This window comes from Sturnira hondurensis, unplaced genomic scaffold (genome assembly GCF_014824575.4).
Source record: "Sturnira hondurensis isolate 20B ecotype Veracruz unplaced genomic scaffold, ASM1482457v3 Scaffold0005220, whole genome shotgun sequence".
In the NCBI taxonomy this organism is placed as follows: Eukaryota; Metazoa; Chordata; class Mammalia; order Chiroptera; family Phyllostomidae; genus Sturnira; species Sturnira hondurensis.
In genome coordinates this window covers 2995380-3018310 of record NW_028077851.1, presented here as the reverse complement: position 1 = coordinate 3018310, position 22931 = coordinate 2995380, and the positions used below count along the sequence as shown (strand labels likewise).

Genomic DNA, 22931 nt, shown 5'->3' with positions numbered 1-22931 from the left:
TATCTACTAAAAGCATGGTGTTTCTGGATTTTGTGTATGTGTGTTAAAGTGAATCCTATCATTGTGGCTTAAAAATAAGGAACATCCTACTATTTAGAATGAGGGAATATATCTAGTTTTCTCATGCATGGTAACATGGTCACCAAATTCTATTCTAAACATATACATCAGAATATGTCATAAAGTCCATTCTCTTCCTTGACAGGGTCATCTTATTGGATAATAATTAGGATCAATGAATTTCTTAACAGATGCCAATGAGGTTATCTAATCACTTGCTCAGGAAATGCTGCAGCATGCATTTCAATTAAAATTGTGCATTTTGAATTAATGCAAGATAGAAAGCTCTGTTTACTCTCTCAACTACAATACCTAAAGTAAATGCTTCTAACTCCTGCAGGAGAAATGTAAGCAGGGTAGTCGAGTTTTTGGTCATTGATCCACATTTATTTTCTCATTTATTTCTTCCCAATGGCATTCCAATTTTGTTCAGGCATCTGCAAGTCATTCATTTGCGAGGTGATCTCAGGAAACTCTGTTACAGAGGGGAGAAATGAGACAGAGAAGGGAAGAAAGCCAATCAAGGGAATATTATCAAATGAGTTAGCATGGTAGAGATCAGTTCTGTGGAGCTCAGTGTAGTGATGATAGAGGGCATGCTGTTGGGAGACAATTCTCCATGCTGCTTCTACACATCTTGTGACAGCTTTTGACCTTCTCTATGTCTTCAAGGATGTTTACATAGCAAACAGCCTTGGGATATAGAAATAGTGTCCATCTCCAGGGGCAGAGGGCAAATGTGTTTCCTCACTAGATAATAAAGATAATATCTTTCTCTGGGACAAAAGTTGTATAGATTTGCCTAATAGCCCCTTATAAGATTAGTAGTTTCTAAGCTTTAGGGTGGGGTGTCACCTCATTTTCACTGAGGGCCGCATCAGCCTTGTGGTTGTTTTCAAAGGCCAAATGTAATTTCAACTCCTTAACAGTTAAGGTGTAGTTACATTTATACAGTCCTAAAACTATTTCAGCACAGATCCACCTGGACCACTTCACATAACCTCCATAGGATTTGTGTGTCAGGGGAAACCAATGAGTACATGAAACTCATGCTGTCTGATGTGCAGTAATGAAATCTTTTGTCTCAGACTCAGAGGACTCTTGTCTTTTGCCAGCATCCAAGGAACTGTGGCAGGTTAACCTGCTAGTTTCAGGTGGGGCAAAACCTCAGACCCTTCACAGTCCTTGACAGATGTCTCAGACTTACCTCTCCTGAGGGATGATAAAGCTGGGGTATATAACAACCTTCAGTCATTGGCTGAAGGCTGTTCATAGGAGGTATCAAATCTCTAACATGTCCAGCTTTCTGCATAAAAAAGGCTGAGTGACCTTCTACAACTTTGGAGAAAGCCACAGACAAACTGATATAGATGTTGCCATTTAGAATTGACTGTTGCACATTGCAGTGATAAGGCCTGAAAGGTATAAATAGGTAACAAAAAGGGTCTACTACACGTCCACTGGTATCCACATACCTCAATTTAGAAACTACCAGTGGGTAGGTAGTACAAAGGCATAAATTACAAGATGAAGAAGTAAGAGATAAAGGGGGGCCAGATAATGAAAGATTTTTGGAGCCATGTTAATTAATTTGAGTATAATGGGGAGCTATTGGTTTTTAAAGGTAGGATAACTACCATATTGTATGTTAACTGCAGTTGAAAAATGAAAACATAATAAAGTAGAGTAGCTACTATTTATTGAGCATCTACTGTATATTAGGCATCATGCCAGAGAACTTTAAAAACATGTAAGAAAAATTTTAAGAGAATTTAAGTAACTTGCAAAAAATTAAATACTAATATTAATTTTTCCATTATTCAAAAAGTGAATGTACCAGATCTCAAGCCCAGTGGTTTTTGGTCTGAAGATGGTGGTCTTTTCACTCTACCATAGCTATCTCTTTTCTTTAAATATTCTCCTCATATGAAGAAATAAGATGCAGACACATGGGAGAAAAGCCTGGCTGATCTATGGAGGAATAGAACAAACGGCCAACAGTACCCTAGCATATATGAAAATAAGAGACAAGATATTGTAGCAGACACTAAAAAACTAGGCAGTGGAAGTGGTGAACACCAGGATACCCACTGGCAGAGGAAACCCAAGAACAAAGAAACCACCAATAGATAACAACAGAAGAAGGTGAAGGAGGGAATGGAAACCATACAAACCTCAGTCCAAGACCTATCTGGAAATACAACTAAATAGTGGAGAAACTACCCAGTACAAACACATGAACAAGAGAAAAAGAGAATCCTCAAAACCTTGTACACATGGAAGAACTAGCTCCAACACAACCTGCCTTCACCAGCACAACAAATTACAACAGGTGGTGGACAGATGGACTGTCAGTTAACCAGCTGGTGGGAAGGACCCACAAAAGAAAGACACCAAAACAATCAAAACCCAAAGACAAACACAGAGCCAACTTAAAGGACAGCCCAGCACCAGTGAGCTTGGGAGATCAAGAAGACTACACCACTGAATCTCAGAGGTATTGTACCACAGAAGTTCACACCACAAACCCAGGAAGCCAGAACAAATCAATTTAAGAAGCTGAAGCTAATAAGAAGAGTCTCACAAACAATGGGAAGACAAAGAAACAATCTCCAAATAAAAGTAAAGGAAAAACCTCAGAAAGAATGCTAGATGAAACAGAGGCAAGTCAGATATCAGATGTTGAATCCAAACCACTGGTTATCGGGAATTTCAAAGAGCTCACAATGAGCTACCAGAAACTACAGGGGAACTACAATGAACTCACTGCAAACTATATCAACATGAAAAAGGAAATAGAAACTATCAACAAGGGCCAAGAGGAAATGGAGAATAAAATTTCTGAACTGAAGAACACAGTGGAAGGAATCCAAGGCAGGATCAATAAACCAGAATATTGGATTAGCGAGTTGGAGGACCAAATGGAAAAAAACGCATAGAAACAGCAAGAAAAGGAAAAGAAGCTCAGAAAGAATAAAGAGGGATTAAGAGAAATGCAAGACAATATGAAATGTAATAATATCCGAATAATAGGAATACCAGAAGGAGAAGAAGAAGAACGAGGGATAGAAAGTCTATTTGAAAAAGTAATGATGAAAAACTTCCCTAATTTTATGACAGAAAAAGTCACACAAATCCAGGAAACACAGAGAGTCCCAATCAAGAGGAAACCAAAGAGGCCCATTTCAAGACACATCATCATTAAAATGCCAAAATTCGAAGACAAAGAGAGAATCTTTTTTTAAAAGATTTTATTTATTTATCAGTAGAAGGGAAGGGAAGGAGAGAAGGAGAGAAATATCAATGTATGGTTGTCTCTCGTGAGTCCCCCGCTGGGAACTGGCCCACAACCCAGGCATGTGCCCTGACTGGGAATCAAACCGTGACTGTGTGGTTCGCAGGCCCATGCTCGATCCACTGAGCTACACCAGTCAGGGCTCCAAAGAGAGAATCTTAAAAGCAGCAAGGGAGAAACAGGAAGTAACATACAAGGGAGCCCCAATAAGGTTAGCTGCTGACTTCTCAATGGAAATGGTCCAAGCAAGAAGAGAATGCCAAGAAATAGTCCAAGTAATGAGAACCCAGCAAGGCTCTCAATCAAGATAGAAGGCCAAATAAAGAGCTTACAAGACAAAAGAAGTCTAAAAGAATACACCTCCACCAAACCAGCTCTGCATGAGATGCTAAAGGGACTGCTCTAAGGAAAGGAAGGAAAAGAGAGAGACAGAGAGGAACACAGGTACAAAAATGGCAATGAATATGTACCTATCAATAATAACCTTAAACATAAATGGATTAAATCCTCCAATCAAAAGCCATAGAATAGCTAAATGGATAAGAAAGCATGACCCACACATATGCTGCCTACAGGAGACCCACCTCAGGACAAAAGATCTACACAGACTAAAAGTGAAGGGCTGGAAACAAATTTTTCAAGCAAACAGACAGGAAAAAAAAAAGCCAGGGTAGCAATACTCCTATCAGACAAAATAGACTTAAAAAAAGGGCCAAAAAAGACACCCAGGCACTTCATAATACTCAAGGGAAGAATCCACCAACAACACATAAACATTGTAAATATATATGTGCCCAACATAGGAGCACTCAAATATATAAATAAAATCTTAGAGGACTTCAAGAAAGATACTGACAGCAACTCAATCATAATAGGGGATTTTAACACCCTACTGTCAAAAATGAACAGATCTTCCAAATAAAATATCAACAAGATATTGTGGCATGGATAACGCCCTAGATAAAATGGACTTAACCGATATATACAGAGCCCTTCATCACAAAGAAGCTAAATACATATTCTTTTCAAATGCACATGAAACATTTTCAAAGAGAGACCACATGATAGGACACAAAACAAGCCTCAACAAATTCAAGAAAATTGATACCATACCAAGCGTTTTCTTTGACCACAAGGGACTGAAACTAGAAACCAACCACAAGAAAAAAACCCCAAAACACTCAAAATTATGGAGATTGAACAGCATGTTATTAAACAATGAATGGGTTAAGAATGAGATTAGGGAAGAAATCAAAAAGTTTCGGGAAACAAATGAAAATGAACTCACAACAACCCAAAACTTATGGGACACATTAAAGGCAGTCCTGAGAGGGAAGTTCATAGCAATACAGGCCAACCTGAAAAAGATAGAAACATTTCAAACACACAACCTAACAATATGCCTACAAGAACTCAAGGAACAACAAAGACAGCCCAGAGCAAGTAGCAGGAAGGAAATAATCAAGATCAGGGAAGAATTAAATGACATAGAGACTAAAAGCACAATGCTAATGATCAATGTATCCAGGGGTTGGTTTTTTGAAAAGATAAACAAAATCAACAAGCCTTTAAGCAGGCTCATCAAGAAAAAAAAGAGGGAGGACCCAAATAAACACAATCAGAAATGAAAGCGGAGAGATTACAACTAACACCACAGAAATACAAAGGATTGTAAGAAATTACTATAAAGACACAGAGCCCAGAAATAAACCCAAGTCTCTACATTCAATTGATATTCAACAAAGGGGGCAGCAACATAAAATGGAGTAAAAATAGCCTCTTCAACAAATGGTGTTGGGAGAACTGGACAGCTACATGCAAAAAAAATTAATTTCGAGCCTCAACTTAAACTATGCACCAAAATTAATTAAAGGTGGATAAAAGACTTAAATATAAGCTGTGAAACCACTAAAGTCCTAGAGGAGAATATTGGCAGAAAAATTTCAGATATTTCACGCAGCAACATTTTTTCCAATATGTCCTCTAGAGCAAGAAAAAAAGGAAAGGATAAACAAATGGGATATCATTAAAATAAAAAGCTTCTGCACAGGTAAAGAAAACAGTATTAGAATAAAAAGAACCAACTGTATGGGAAAACATATTTGACAATGATACCGCAGACAAGGGTTTAATCTCCAAAACATACAAAGAACTTACACAACTGCACTCTAAGAAGACAAGCAAACCAATTAAAAAGTGAGCAAAGGACTTGAACAGGCACTTCTCCAAGGAGGACATACAGAGGATCCAGAGACACATGAAAAGATGCTCAATATCACTAACTATCAGAGAGATGCAAATTAAAACTACAATGAGATACCACTTTACACCAGTAAGAATGGCCATCATAAACAAAGCAACAACACCTGGGAAGAAGCACCAGAAGGGCCCGATTTGCCTTTAAGAAGTGGCAGAGGGACCAAAATCCAAGAGAGAGAGGGGCAAGAGCCATCACTCCCTCTCTGACCCACCCCCACATACAGTGTTACAACCCAGCAACTGGGTTGCCCCACCCTAGTGAACACCTAAAGCTCCGCTCCTCATATGTAACAGGCACAAGCAGACCAAAACATTATGTCTCAAACAGAAGAACAGATCAGAGCCCCAGAGCCAATACTTCTAAGCAACCAAGAGATAGTTAACCTATCAGATGCACAGTTCAAAATGCTGGTGATCAGGATGCTCACAGAACTGTTTGAGTTTAGTCACAAACTAGGTGAACAAATGAAGGCTACACTAAGTGAAATGAAGGGAAATGCACAGGGAACCAATAGTGATGGAAAGGAAACTGGGACTAAAATCAATGGAGTGGACCAGAAGGAAGAAAAAAATGACCAAACAGAAAAGAATGAAGAAACAAGAATTCAAAAAAAATGAGGAGAGGCTTAGGAACCTCCAGGACATCTTTAAATGTTCCAACATCCGAATTTTAGGGCTACCAGAAGGGGAAGAGGAAGACCAACAAGTGGAAAACTTATTTGAACAAATAAAAAGGAGAACTTCCCCAATCTGGCAAAGGAAATAGACTTCCAGGAAATCCAGGAAGCTCAGAGAGTCCCAAAGAAGTTGGACCCAAGGAGGAACACACCAAGGCACATCATAATTACATCAGCCAAGATTAAAATGAAGGAGAGAATCCTAGAAGCAGCAAGAGATAAGGGGACAGTCACCTACAAAGGAGTTCCCATCGGACCGTCAGCAGATTTCTCAAAAGAGACCTTACAGGTAAGAAGGGGCTGGAAAGAAGTATTCCAAGTCATGAAATCCAAAGACCTACATTAAAGATTGCTCTATCACAAAGCTTTAATTTAGAACGAAAGGACAGATAAACTCTTTCCCAGATAAGGTCAAATTCAAGGAGTTCATCATCACTAAGCCTATATTATATGAGATGTTAAAGAGATTTATCTAAGATAAAGAAGATGACAAAAATATGAACAGTGAAACAGAAACCAATACAACTATCAACAACCAAATGCAAAACAAAACAAGGACAAAGTAAGCAAACAACTAGAAAAGGAACAGAATCACAGAAATGAAGATCACATGGAGGGTTATCAGCAGGGAGGGGGTTGGGAAGGGGATGGGAAGGGGATGGGGGAAGAATGGGGGAAAGGTGCAGGGAATAAGTAGCATAAATGGTAGGTAGAAAATAGACAGGGGTAGGTTAAGTATAGTATAGGAAATGGAGAAGCCAAAAAACTTATATGTATGACCCAGGGCATGAAGTAAGGGTGGGGGGGGATGTGGGTGGGAGGGCATGTACAGGGTGGAGAGGGATAAAGGAGGGGGGAATGGGACAACTGTTGATAGCATAATCAATAAAATATATTTTTAAAAATCAAAGTTGAATTTTTTTTTCTTGTGATATACTTTCCCTGTCTTAATTGGGGTATCCCAGAAACAGACCCTGAGATGATGAATCATATCATTTATTATTAGTTTTTTCCAGGAAAAAAACAGTAGGGGAGTGGGGAAGAGGGACTGAGAGGGAAAGAGGGACAAGCAAGGATGCAATGTTACCATGAAGAGTACCTTTGGCCCCATCCCATGGGTACTTTTGGAGACAGCGTTAAGGTACTCATGAGAGTTATCTTGATCAGGGGTAAAGGGGCTGGTGTACTTACATCCTCACACCTGTCAGTCATAAACCTGTCTCTGGAGAAGTAACTTTCCAGACACTTCAGCTCTCTGTGCATGTACACAACGTTGGCTTCTGCAACCTGAGAGCTGTCCTCCAAATAAGAAGCTCAGTGCTGGCTGCTGAGAATGAAAGCAGCCTGAAGTCCTGAAGCTAATGTGCATGAAAATGACATAGGGATTCTACTAGATACTGATCAGTGCCTGGCATATCCCCTGCTTTACAAAACACACATGTATGTACATGAGGACACACGCACACACACATACAGAACCCTCAGGCTGGTTTGGGTTCCTCTCCTCAGTACATCTATAATATCCAGGCTATATCACCATCATTGCAGTTACCCTATATTTTAAGTTATTTCTTCATGTATCAATGTCTTTCATTTTACTGTGACCTCCTAGAGTATATGAATCATCTGTCTTTTTAGTACAATGCCAGGCATACAATAGGTGTTCAGTAAATATGTATAGATTAAAAGCACAAGGGAGGAGAAAATGATAGGGTTGGGGAAGGGTCATGGGTGGAGCAGAGTCTCAGAAAGGATAGATGGAAAGTTAAGGCACATAAATCCTTGAGTAGCAAAACCTTGGTATTAAGGTTAATCCCAACCTGCAATGTTTGGTATGGCCTGCAAAGGTGAACATTAACACCAAATAAACTTGGTAAAACTGGAAAATGGTTCTCCAACCCCCTAGGGATTAGATTTTCACTATTTTTTTCTATCAAAAGCATTCTAAATTATTAGGGACAACTAGAAATTATGGGCAAAATATTGGTATCATAAAAGAACCTATGCCTGGCCTCTAAGCCAGAGGAGAGGTTAGGTTTGAATGCATTGTTCATGGGGATTTCCCTGAAGTCTGATTAGCATCTAACTATACTTCAAACTGTAGCTCGACTGCTGGCAACATGTAATTATGGATATTATTGTACTAGCATGTCTAATTTGACAAGTAATGCTGGGAGTAAACATGAAATGGGAACTATATCATTTGGCCAATATTTGCTGTGGAGTTCAGTGTTGCAAACCAGCACTATCTGTGTGTGTCAAACAAAACCTTATGAAGATGACAGATATTAGGAAAGTAATGACAGAGTAGTATTTTTCCCTCCTTCTCGTCTCTCAAATTAATAGTTGAGTGTAATTGGTTAAACTACAAGATTCATGAGGGAAACCAATTTCTAATTACCATTGTTAAGAAACCATTCACCCTCTGCTCTCAAACGTTGGGATGTTTGTTTCTTGCCAATTCTGTCTTCCACGAATTCAAATCATTTGAACTAACAGGGGGTAAGTGGTATTTTCAAGGATAACAAAAGGAAGTATAATGATTATCTGGGAAAAATTATAAATATTCTAACAAGAAAAGACTATAAAGTATGAAAAGAGAAATCTGAGATCAGACCTAAAATAAATTACAGTATTTTAAATAAATTTAAAAAATTCTACCTTTTGTAAAAATCAATTATCTCCCTTATCCCAAGAACTTAGGGTTGAACCTTTGAGGTCACCCATCTCTTTTAACCTCTTAGCTAGTTATAAAGGTCCTTTTTATAATCCCTTCAGAATATCACATACACAAATCTGACCTTGGGATAGATGGAGCAGGTGTATGTTGACACAGATTTGAGGGGTTTTAGGGGGCATCCTTATTGTGGGTCTGGAAGATGGTTTGGTCTTTAAACAGTACACAGTAAAACTCAACCTCCTTAAAAAGTGGTTATATATCTATTGGTTGACACCTATAGGCTTAAAGAAATTTGTTGGACAGATGTTAAACCAGGGTTGGAAGAAAGGGCCAGAAGAAGGAAACAAATGTAGGAGCAGAGATAGGAGGCTGACAGCAAAATATCTGTTTCACTCTTTTGATAAGGTGTAGTTCTATGAGTATCATCATCTACCTTGGCTTGCACTCTTCAAGACCACATCTATCTATTCTTTCAAATCCACCTATCTATCCAGAGATGTTATACTAATTTATCTCCATGCTTCTTTCAACCTCTTTCATCATTTCACTCCCATGTTGAATCTATCCGATTTCATCCTGGTTCTTTAACTGAGCCTACCCATCAGGCACTGGATAATAAAAATTAAAATAGTGGCTTTAACCTAGAGTGGCCATTCACCCACCCCACCCCAAGACAATTCTCTACTCCAAGTACCTTGTTGAGATCCCACAGCCTCTTGCCCCGCTGGTCCCAGGTACCTGGCAATGTATCATTCTCCTTTATTCTGTTGCAATTTTTTGCCCTTGTGTTTTCTCTGCCATTTGTATTTTGGCACCCCCTTTACAGTTTCAATTTTGCTTACTCTTGGCCTCAGAAGCACTCCCTGTTACATGCTCTAACTCCCATCCCTGCACCTTGAAGGAAAGGAAGAAAAATATATTCTTGTCTAATTCCCACTGTAAATCTGAGTGCTAATTATGCCAAAAGAGCCATGTGGCATTTCAGTGAAAGGCTCAAAGCATGAAAAGAAAGGGTGTGGTATTCCATGCTTGTCCTTGTAGAAATAACTATCTTCATAATTAGAGCCACTCTCCTTATAGCACCTGCCTTTTGACCTCAGTACAGGGTATATTAGCTTTTATAAACTGCTGTTGCCTGGCTTGTTTTCACTATTCACTAAAAATGTCACATTTTCCAGCTTAGAGCTGTAGCTCTGTTGAGCTTTTTACTTCTCAATCTCTTTCCCATTAGGAATGTGATGAAAATGACCTCCTTAAAAGAGAGAATCTTGAGCAGTACTTCTTAAGCTTGGGAACCTACACAGATCACCTGGGGGTCTTGTTAAAATGCAGTCTGTAGGTTTTGGGTGGGGTCTGAGATTCTGCATTTCCAACAAGCCCCAAGATGCTGCTGCTGGTGGTCTAGGAACTACAATTTAAGTAGATGTCAGATGTCATGATTAATGAACAACCATGAAACTAAGGGAAGTTGGGTTTAAGACCCAGAGTTTTCCACAGGCATTTCTACTACATGTACCTCATTTTGGAAAGGATCTGGTGGAACTCTGGACTACAGGCAGATAATGACCAACTGGGAAATTTCCTGATGCATCTTCTCAGACAGCTCTTCTGATGGTGCTAAAAAAGAGGAAGGAAGGTTAGACTTGATCCAGAAACATTTCTGTCTGCAGAAATATTTCAGGTTGATGTTGCCTTGGGAGTTAGAGCTGAACTAGTAGCTTCCTCAGGGAATGTGTTCAGGTATTTTAGATCTGAGACCCCAAGAGACAAAGAAGTAATCAGTAGCAGTCAAAGACTCCTAGATGCAGTATTCTTTCAAATTGCAAATGCATTGATATGTAGGTTACTAGAATTGGTAGCAAAGAAGTGACTATTTCTCATCTCCTTTTTTATTAAGGTAACATTGGTTTATAACATTATATAAGTTTCATGTGTGCAACATTATAATTTGTCATCTGTGCATACTACGTTATGCTCACCCCCAAAAGTGTCGTTTCCATCTGTCACCACACAATTGACCCTCTTTAACCACCTTCCCTCTGGTCTCCACCAACCTGTTACCTACCTCTATGAGTTTGTTTTTGTTTTGTTTGTTTATTTTGTTTTATATTTTACTAATAAGTGAAATCACATGGTATTTGTCTTTCTTCATTTGACTGATTTTGCTTTCTATAAAGAATTCACAATAGTTGTCATAAAGAAACTCAAGAAAATTCAGACAGTTCAATGAGTTCAAGAATAAAATTAATTAACAGAAGGAATACTTTACCAAAGTGATTGAAACTCATAAACCAAAACTTATGTCCTATTTTTGACCAGTCATTCCCCTCCTTGAGGTGCTTCTTTTGATTTCAGGTATTGATGTTTTATCACAGGTATTTTCAAAGTCACCGCAGAGAACCTAGTAAATTCTACCTTACTTTAGCAGTAAAATTATCCTTAGGCATGGTAATTACCTTTGCAACTACCTAACTGCTGCTCACACAGGTAATATAAACAATAGAAATATCAGAAGACAAGATATGACCCATAGATGCCCACTGCACCCACCTGTCATGATATTGTACTATATAATCAGTTGTCTCCATGAGGCCAAAGCATATCATACAGTTCCAAAGTGGAACCTCTTCCCTTTTCTCTGCCTCATTAACCACTGTTAAAAAGGTGCCTCATAATGGAATTAAATCAGAAAAATCTCTTTAGGTTGTGGATGGCAAAAATGCAAGTCCAGAAACTTGGAGTTTCAGGGAATTTTTCTGACCTTTCAAATTCACAGGGGTCGTTTAATTTGTTGACTTTCTCCCTCCAGGCTGCTTTATCAGTTTTTCTCCCTACGCTTTAAGCAAGAAACTGAGGCAGTATGGACCCACAAACATTTATTTTATTATTTTCCATGACTACAGCTAAAGTCAGTGGGAGATACCATAGGTCTGCAGTACCCAAGAAATTTCCAAGTAAACAGACCCTGTTTAACCCAGATTCTTGCCCTCATGAGCTCATCTTCCCATTGATGTACAAAGCCAACCAAAACTTCTACTGAGATCACTGTTTCACAACACCTAATTGCTATTTAATCATTTGCATGTGGCAATTCTATTATATTAAGACCACAAGGAGTAGGCCCAAGGGCAACCAGGAGTGGTTCCCTCTTTGATGAGGTCTCAGGTTTACTTGATTAATCTGTAGCTGAGCTCTTGGCTCATTTCATTGTTATAGCTGCAAGAATGCTATCTTTCTGTAGCATTATAGTTCCTTTTCCTAGATCCCTGTGACCCATACATTTCCCTCCAAGAGCTACTTTATTCATACTAACTAACCTTGATAAGTTTTCCTCCTCTAGTATACTATACTCCTCTCCAGATCTGCACTCAATAACATATACTTGAAATCCATCTTGGACTTTTGAACCAAATGCTGTTCCCTGCAGGTGAGTGTGGGGACACCTAGCTTCATATCTCTGCAACTCAAAATGCATTCACGATTCTCACTACTGAGTATGTGAGCTTCTTGAAGAAAGAGCCTGTATGCTACTCTTTAATTTGTCCCCTATAGTGCTTCAGCCTTAGTGACCCTTTGTTTTTGTTCCCCCAAATTAAAATGGCTTTATTATTTATTTCTCATTATAAAAACAATCCATGCTCAGTTTAAAATGTTCAAACATTACAGTTTAGTATACTGAAGTAAGGAAAACACTACCTTAAATTTCACCACTTGGAGATTAATTCTGTTCAAAATCTTCCGGACACTCTTCCATACATAGACACAATTTTACACAATTGGAATACACTCTTTTGGCCAAATGATATATATATTGTTATTTTCCCAAGCACAGATATCAATATAAGTATCAGTTTATTTGCATTTAATTGAACTGCAATATGAACAGAAAAGCCTAAGGCTGTTTATAATTCCTATACCTTCATCTTATTTTTCTAGCTACACACCCATTTCTTTCTCTTCACTCCTCTTCCTCCTCTTTAACCAGGCCCCTCAGCAGCCCCGGAGGGGGCTGCCTTGGCTGCTACAGTTGCCAGGGAAAGGAAGAAAAGGAAGGAGGTGCAGGTGGTCAGGCAGCGGGAGGCACGTTCCATGCTGTCACTTCCAGGAGAATTGGCCCTCTTTACTCCTGCCAGGTGGGAGTTGAAGTGACGTCAATCTCTATTTTTATACTGTCTCCTTATTTTTTTCTACTCCCTCCACCCTTTGCCTCCTTCCTGGGCAGCAGAAGGGAGGTATCTACAGAGCACTATCTGCATGATCACCAAGCTCCTCAGGCGGTTCTGATTTAGGAGGTGCACAGCTACTATTTGAGCCATGCTGATCTACTCATTGCAGACCAGGTGCAGCTTACAGTTGAATAGGAATCACCTGGGGAGACAGTTAATAATACAAACTCCTGCACCTCATTCCCGGAGATTCTGATTCTGCAGAGCTGGGATGTGACCCAAGACTTTATGAGTTTTTTTTTTAAGTTTGTTTTTGTTTTAACAAGGTCCCTTAGTGATTCTGATAAGCAGCCAGGTTAGCCTATGCTCTACTTTCTGGCTAGTCAAAGTGTGGTCCATTGACCAGCATCAGCAGCATCATCACCACCTGGGAAATGCAGAATCTCAGGCCTTACCATAGACCTACCGAATCAGAGCCTGTATATTAACAAAAGGCCTAGATTAGCGGTGTCAAACTCATTTTCACCAGGGGGCCACATCAGCCTCACGGTTGCCTTCAAAAGGCTGAATATAATTTCAACTCCTTAACAGTTAAGGAGTAGGTACATTTATACAAACCTAAAATTATTTTGGCCCTTTGAAGGTAACTGTGAGACTGATGTGACCCCTGGTGAAAGAGTTTGACACCCCTGGCCTAGATTATTCATATTGCACATTAAAGTTTGAGAAGCACTGCTCTACCCCAATGGCATAGAATTGGCTAATTATTTGTGGGGTTAAACTAAAAATATTGTAACTTACTTGATTCCTTCCTATTGATTTGTTGGTGGGATTTCACAAACAATACCTACAACTTATGGCAACATTTTCCTAAAAGAGAGGTGATGATAGATAGTATAGTTAATTCCAAATTAAAGGAAACACCACTATTTTGAATCTTGGCCTGTCTTTAATTTTATGCATGAAATCATAAAAGAAATTGAGGTATGCACTAATATTTTAGATTAATAGTTAAAATTAGATCATATTTTTCTCTTCAGTGTCATTTAATCTTCCAGCTCTTAAATAACAAAACTCTTGGTAAAAATTTCAAGTGGCCTTAGGTTATGTTTACACCCATTTATGCACTGCCAATGTCCAGCCAATAATAACTGCACTTCAGGAGAACAAAAACAGCAATTCACATTTGTTTTAATCAATGACCTCATACCCCCCACCAGTTCCTGTGGAGCTATCGTTCACAGAAATTTTTGGCTTTCTATGGTTGCTTATGAAAGCCTTTTGACTAGAATTGTAATTCACCTAGATTTGTCCCAGAAAATCTATCCTTTAGTGTTAGCATGTTGAGTATTCAAATTATTGTTACATAAAGATACTATAAAGAAATTCTCTTTCTCCCACTTACAGAAAGTCATGGACTTATTTCTCCATTTATTTAGTTTAGATGCAGGGTAGAATATAACTAAAGTTGTTCATGATAAACTAATCTTCAGGGCCACATACCTTCTAATTCCAGTTTTGTTTTCTTCTTCAGGGATACCTTTTTTTTTAATACAGTTCTTAAAGCTCATAATTTCTTTGTGCCTTCCTTTAAAAAAAAGCTGTTGTTTAATTACAGTTGTCCCTATATTTTTCACCCAGCACTCTCCCCTGCCCCACCTCCCATCCTCAATCTTTCTCCCCTTTGGTTTGTCCCTGGGTCCTTTATACATGTTTCTTGATGACCCTTCCCCTTCTTTCCCCTGTTATTCCCCTCCCCTCTGGTTACTGTCAGTTTGTTCTTTGTCAGCTGGTTCTATTTCGCCTGCTTGTTTGTTTTGTTCATTAGGTTCCACTTATAGATGAGATCATATGGTATTTGTCTTTCACAGCCTGGCTTATTTCACTTCTTTGTGCCTTCTTGCTTGTTTCAAAACTTACTGTTTGGATAATTTCCCAAATTTTTGCAACACTGCATCTGTTAGAGATGGAAGCCCTATAGGGTGCCCCTCATCTGAGAGGGGGTAGGCTGACTATAGTGCCAGTACAGTGGCTCTGTGAAACTATCAACAAATGAGGCTTATTTTATCTTCCCGCTATGCCATTACTAAGTTGTAGCTCTTGTTCTTGGGTTTGCAAGTTGGCTGCCGTGCCTCCGTGAATTGTATCCATCTTTTGTGAAGGAAGAATTCAAAGGAGAAAGGACTATTGTTTTTAGAAGTCTACCCTTTTAAATAAGCTTTCTGCGCAATCTCTCCCAATAATTTCCACTTACATTTCAGAAGCCAAAGGTGGGTCACATGACTACCCCTAGCTGAGATAGAATCTGGGCACATTCCTACCCCTGACCCCCAAATTGGAGTGCTCTAATAAGAAAAAGAAGAGGAAAATGAATATTAGGTAGGCAGTTAGCAGGACCTGCCACTATCACTCAGTTTAAGTAACTCATAAGACATTTGTATTTTAAAGGGGGACAAAGCCTTAAGCCAAATAGAATAGAATTTTAGACATTAGCTACTGTGTACTTAGTCTTTGTGTCTAGAGATGAGAAATTTCTGTTGCCTTTCAGCTCTCGCTCTGCAGAATACGTGCCTGCTATCTGAGGGTGTAGGTTAGAGCCTGCTTAGATAAGAAACCACAGACTGTGAAACTTAGAGCCCGTTGGCTTAGCCCCAGGTGTGCCTTGCTCTGTTCAGGGAAGTGTTGTTCCTGATCAAAATCTCTGAAACAGAAAGATCCTCCAAAGCCCTGCTTTTATTTTGAGAAAGTGTTAGGATAATTATGTTGAATTCAGTCTTCTGTGATGAGTTCGTTGTTCTTATCTGATTGAAATTTTTAATGCAATACCATACATACTTCATTTTAAAAAAGTCACGTATTTGAGAAAAGACTGATGGTTACCACAGGGGAGAGGGGTTGGGGGACTAGGTGGAAAAGATGAGGGGATTAAGTACAAATTGGTAGTTGCAAAATAGTCATGGGATGTTAAAGTACAGTATAGGAAATATAGACAGTAATATTGTAATAACCATGTATGCTGCCAGGTGGGTACTGGGAATGTTGGGGGGTGCACACTTGATAAAACACATGATTGTCTAAGCACTATGCTGTGCGCCAGAAACCAATACAAAATAATACTGAATGTAAACTGTAATTGAATAAATAAACAAATGGCATATATTTGAAAAGCTTAATAAATTAAAGGGGGAGATTAGGGGGCAGAGGGACTGAACAAAAAGTAAAAAGGACTCATGGGCATGGACAAGTGTGGTGATTGCTGGGGGGAGAGGGAAATACGGGGACTGAATGGTACTGGTAATTTAAAAATAAATTAAATTCTTACTAAGTCTCAATGATTATTAAGGATGCTCTGCCCTTTCCGTCAAGATGGACCCTTGATCTGACACTTATGTTCTTTGTGGGAGAGAAGACCCTAGAGGAGAAAAGGATGGGTGCCATCCTGGCCTCATGCTTAGGTTGAAAGAATGGGAGGCAGGCCTCTAGGGTGGGGAGGCTTGGATATCTGTGGAAAATAGTGACTTCAACTTAAATAGGTTTACTAGTCAGGTCTTGAGACTGTCAGCAAGAAAAACTGCCTTTTTTCTGATTTTAGGGGACAGAGGGAGAACTATGAAGAACAAACACAGAAACCTCCGTGCTGAGAAGGATCAGAAGGGCAAAGGAGGGCCAGAGGGGCAAAGGATGCTTTGTAGGACTAAGACGAGATACCAGATAGAAAAAAATACTGAAAAGGTCTATCAGGAAAGAGTGATAAATTGCAAAGGCCAGAATTTGAGAAATAAAGCTCAAATCAAAGTTTGGGCCAAAATCCCTGCTTTCTGCTCCCCTGTAAATTTGAGGGATCTGTGTGACATCATGGAGTCTCCAACAGTCTGTGGGTCTTAAGGGAGTTTAAGACCCTTATGTCATCACAAGTGCACTGAATATATAGTTTGGGGAAAGGTTGCTGTTAAAGTTAGTATCACTGTTTGACAAACAACCCCAAATTGGTAGTGTAAATAACAACCATCATATTATAATGCTCAGAGCTTTTGCGAACTCAGAGAAGGCATAGTGTGGGTGGCTTGTCTCTGATCCACAACGTGTGGTTCTTAGCTGGTGTGGGGTGTCTAAAATGGCTGAGAGCTAGAATCATGTGGAGGCTTCTTCCGGCACATGCCTGGGGTCTGGGCTATAGTGATTCAGTGCCTGAACTCAGCAGAACTGTGGACCAGAGGGCCTACACATGGCCTCTCTATGTGGCTTCAGCTTCTCACAGTACAACAGCTGGGTTCTGAGAAGAGGCTCTGCATAAAACTGCCCCAAGAGAGCCAGGGTAAGCTGCATGGCCTTTCATGACATAGCCTCAGGAATCACATAGAATCATCTTCACCTTTCTTTGTGGTCCAAACATTTACAAGCCTGACTATAGTCAAGGCAACCAATCTTAAAGGAGCCCCTTCTTAATAGGAGTGTCAAAGAATTTGAGGCCTTTAAAATCAACCGACCAACAAACAGATGCCCAGTCCCTGACTTTGGAATCTTGTTTGTATACATCCTAGCTTTGGTGAAAGACTTAACTTCTCTGACCTCTATTTTTCTCACCTACCAAATAATAGGTGCCCATCTCATGGGGTTTGGATGAGTACTAAATGAGATAAAGTTATATGGAAATATCTAGCACATTGCCTAGAACATAATGTGGTCAATATTGCTTGAGCCTAAATCTGAAGAGTGTTTGGGGAATACCAAGCCTAAAGTAGGGGGTGTTTTCTCAGTTACAGAATCAGGGATTAAGATGAAAGGTGTATTGTGCTTTTAACAAATACACGCCTATTAAACACCTACTACATGCCAGACAGGTCCCCCTGGCCAGGGACATTCCTCATCAAAGAATTTTACTTGAATCCAAAAATACCAGACATGATATTTCAGGTGGTTGTGGACACAAATATTTTCTAAGTATCTTCTTTCACCCATATTAAATACTGTCTGGAAGTGAACTTTTGAATGTGGTTCCTCTCATGGTCTTGATAATTTATGTATCTGTAGTCTTTTGACAGCTCATCTGGGGATGAAGGGGTTCAGATGGCCCCTTAAATATCTGGAAGTTACTTCTAGCTATTGGCTGGAGCACATTTTTTTCTCCCCATAATGATCTCTCATCCTGAAATATATGTTAGACTGAGCTTCTTCACAGTCTCACTGTTCCAATGTGATGGCAAGACTGAAAAATGAAAGGCTTCATAAGGCCTAAACTCCAGAATTAGCACAGATTAATTTCTACCTCATTCTACTGATCAAAGCAAGTCACAAGGCTATCCTAGTTTTAAGGGGTAGGGAAATACATTGTCTTTCTTCTTGAAAGGAGTATTAAAGTCACATTGCAATGGGGCATGGACACAGAGAGGTGTGATTCAGTGGGAGCCATTATTATTACTCTCTACCACACTTGTTATTTAATTTGGTTATTTTCAATTGTGAACGAGGTTATTTCTAGCCATTTGTATTCCTTCTTTTATTTTTTAACATAAATTATTTTATTGTTGTTCAATTACAGTTGTCTGTATTTTCTCTCCACCCCTTCCCCCACCCGCTCCAAACCCACCTCCCTCCCTCGCTTCCACCCTCCCCCTTGGTTTTGTCTATGTGTCCTTTATAGTAGTTCCTGAAAACCCTTCTCCCCACTGTCCCCTCCCTCCTCCCCTCTGGCTATTGCTAGATTATTCTTAATTTCAATGACTCTGATTATATTTCCTTTGCTTTTTTCTTTTGTCAATTATGTTCCAGTTAAAGGTGAGATCATATGCTATTTGTCCCTCACTGCCTGGCTTATTTCACTTAGCATAATGTATTCCTTCTTTTTTAAGTTGCCCTTTGGCCATTTTTTGTATCATATCTTAGGGTTATCTTACCAATTTTTAAGAACTCATATTATGGGTATTAATTTTAGTCCTTCATATTTGTCACAAGTATTTTCTCAAGTTGTTCATTTACTTTTTCTGTTGTGTATATTTTTCTTTGCCATTTAAAAATTACTTTTAAACTTAAGGAATCTTTCCTCACTCACAAATCATATACCTAGTCTAGCTTTTATATAGTTCAACTATTTATGTTTATTTTTTAATCTATTAAAGTTAATTTTGGTGCATGGTTTGTGACAGTTTAATATGATTTTCTTATATAGCTGTCATTTCTACTATACACTCCTTATGGAAAAATCCATCCTTTACCAAGTAATTTGTAACGCCTACTCCATCATGTGATAAATACCTATCAATCCTAGAGTTTTGTTCTTGTATTATTTCTTATGTTTTATTTCTCCCTCCATAAATCTTTCACTGATGTCTTATTTCACTTATTTGAGATTTGTAAATAGCTCACTCTCATTTCACTTAAAAAGTTTTCATGGTTAGTGTTGCTTGTTTATTCTTCCAGATGAACTTTAAAATATATCATCAAATTAAAATTGATCCTCATGAGATTATGATTGGTATGGCAACACCCTTCACTTGGGAAGAATGGACATATTTACAAGATTAAGTCTGCTCAAGTAGGAACTTGGTATCCCAGTCTTCTTTTATTTCTCTTAATAAAAGATATATATATATATATATGTGTGTGTGTGTGTGTGTGTGTGTGTGTGTGTATGTGTGTGTGTGTGTATATATGTATATATTCCAAGTATTTCTGTTTTAACTTTTTTTATTGTTGTTCAAGTACAGTTGTCTCCATTTTCCCCCAATCACTCCCTCCACTCCACCCACCCCTACCATCCAGCCTCAATCTCATCCCCTCTTTGGCTTTGTCCATGTGTCCTTTGTACATGTTCTTTGACAACCCTTCCCCTTCTTTCCCCGTTATCCCCCTTCCCCTCCCATCAAGTTAATGTCAGTTTTTTCTTTATTTCAAAGTTTCTAGTTCTATTTTGCTTGCTTGTTTGTTTTGTTGATTAGGTTCCACTTATAGGTGAGATCATATGGTGTTTGTTTTTCTTATTACATGTTACTTCTAGGGTAATTTTTAGGCTATGTTATTGCATTTCATTATGTTTCTAGCTGCTTATAACCTAAGCTATTGATTTCTTGATAATAACCCTGCATCCAGTCACTTTTTAGAATGTAGTTTTTAATTCTAATAGTTTTCCTATTGATTCTCTTGCCTTAACTAGGTGTGTAATGTTAAGGTCTGCAAATAATAAAAATTCTTTCTTGTGCCTGCTAATAGTCATACCTCTTTTTTGGTTTTAATATACTATTTTATTGGCTAGAAATTCTAGAACAATATTAAATAGAACTTGACTGATTTTGCAAACAATAGCAAAGAGCTTTTGTAACCAGAAACTCATTCCAATGTTTCAATTTTTTCGGTGTAATATATAATTGGTATGTAATATGTAGTATGTTCTGTTTTGCCTTTCTCAAGTTCAATCCTGTTGTTTATATCATTTTACTAATATGTTTTATTATTCCTCTCATTATATGATGAAGATATTCACAAATTCCCTGTAAAAATGACCTATAGTTACATGAAAAAAATTATTAAAAAATCCTTTATTTTTCTCTTCTTTCTTTTTTCTTTCACTTCTCTATTTCTTGTTTGTCAAGACTTCTCATAATTGTGATTTTCCCTGGATGACTTCTAAATTTTCCACATTTGCTTACCTATAGAACGTGTAAATGAACCCCATCTTCTGGAAAGGGGTCAAGTCATGTGACTAATTGGAATCATTAGTTCATGGTTCTTACTAGTTACAATTTCCGTGTTTTGTTTGCTTTTTAGTGTATACTGTTCAGTCTTTTATTGGTTATGGAAATTAGGTCTTTATCTGACATAAAATCACTTCTGGTTCAACTGACAATTACTTCCCAGTGACAATCAGGCTTATTACCAAAAGCTGTCCTTAGACCTGCTGTCACTCTTTTACTTTACTTCCCTGGATTTTACTGTTTACAGCATGACTTCACTAAAGGTTAGTTTGTACTCGTTGTCTCTACTTCCTCAGCTCATATTCTCTCTTTAAGCTGTTTCAGTCTGGGTTAAGTCTTTAGTCCCCACTGTACCATTGGAACTGCTCTTATAAAGAATACTTTCACCTCCACATTGCTGAACCTAAACAATTCTCAGCCCTCATCTTACCCACCATTTCAGTAGCATTGAAAACTGGTAATTCTCTGTTTCCCAATTGCTTCAAGGGCTCCACACACTCTTCTGGATTTTATCCTATCTCCCTGGCTTCTTCCTCTCTGTCTCATTTGCTGGTTCACCTCCACTTCCTGACTTTTAAAAATAATCCTTTGCAACATCATGGATGGAGCTGGAAAGCATTATGCTCAGCAAAATAAGCCAGGCAGTGAAAGACAAATACCATATGATATCACCTTTAACAGGAATGTAAACAACAAAACAAACGAGCAAGCAAAATGTAACCAAAGACACTGAAATACAGAACATGCTGACAGGGTCCAGAGGGTAGAGGGGAGAGAAGCACAGAGTAAAAGGGGATGGACTCACATGAATAAGTATGAAGGACACATGGACAATAACTAAGACGGGGGCGGAGATGGGAGGGGGGTGGGGAGCACTGGGGGGGTGCAGGGCTGGGAATACAAGAAAGAAAACTGTACTTGAACATAAGTTAAATAAAGAAAAAAAGAAAAAAGAAAACTAAATATAATATAAAATTTACCAAATTAACCATTTTAAGAGTACAGTTCAGTAACATTAAGTACATTCTCAATATTGTGCAACCATCACCACTATCCATTTCCAGAATATTTTAATCATCCTAAACAGAAATTCTGTACTCATTAGACACCATGTCATCATTTCTGCCTTTCTGCCTTTCCCCAGCCTCTGGCAACCTCTATTCTAGGTGCTTCACATAAGTGGAATCATACAATATTCTTTTGTTTCTGGCCTATTTCACTTAGCATAATGTCTTGAGGGTTCATTCATGTTATATATAATGTACCAGAATTTCATTTTTTCATGATCAAATAATAAATGTCACAGTTTGTTTATTCATTTATCTATTGATGGACATTTGCATTTCAGTTGTTTCCACCTTTTGGCTATTGTAAATAATGCTGCTATGTGGTTGGTAAATCCCAGGTGTGGGGTGGCAATGGGTGGACCCAGTGAGGGCGCAGGGCGGCTGGCTGACTGCAATCACACATTCGCGTGCAGACAAACCAAGTGAAGGAGTGAACAGTGAGACAGACCGCTCAGGCTAGGGCCCAAGTGACGAGAATTAGACCCTGAAAGCACCAACTGGAAAGACTTTCTCGGGGTCGAGGGGCCAGGAGAGGCTCCCAGGCTCACAGAGAGTTCGCTGGAGAGACCCACAGGGTCCTGGAGAGTACATGGGCCCACACACCCAGGAACCAGCACCAGAGGGGCTCAATTTCCTTGTGGGAAGCCGCAGAGGGGACACAAATCTGAGAGGGAGCAGAGCAGAGCAAAGCACCATTTTTTCCCCTCTCTGACCCTGCCCCCACATACAGCATCACAACCCAGCCACTTGGGTTGCCCCACACTGGTGAACTGGGGAAACCATTGGAACTGCTCTACCTAAGGCTCCACCCCTCATACATAACAGGTGGGAACAGACCAAACATTATGACTCAAGAACAGCTCAAAGCCCCAGAGCCTATAATTCTAAGTGACCAAGAAATAGCCAGCCTTTCAGATGCACAGTTCAAAATACTGGTGATCAGGATGCTCACAGAATTGGTTGATTTTAGCCACAAATTAGAGGAACATATGAAGGCTAAACTGATTAAAATGAAGGGAAATGCACAGGAAACCAATAG

General features: G+C 39.0%; 1 pseudogene; it reads right to left on the bottom strand.

Annotated features, from left to right (window-relative positions):
- The window catches only part of LOC118987268 (lysine--tRNA ligase-like), a 32102-nt pseudogene extending 24548 nt beyond the window's left edge, over positions 1 to 7554 (bottom strand).
- Between the last annotated feature and the right edge of the window lie 15377 nt (positions 7555 to 22931).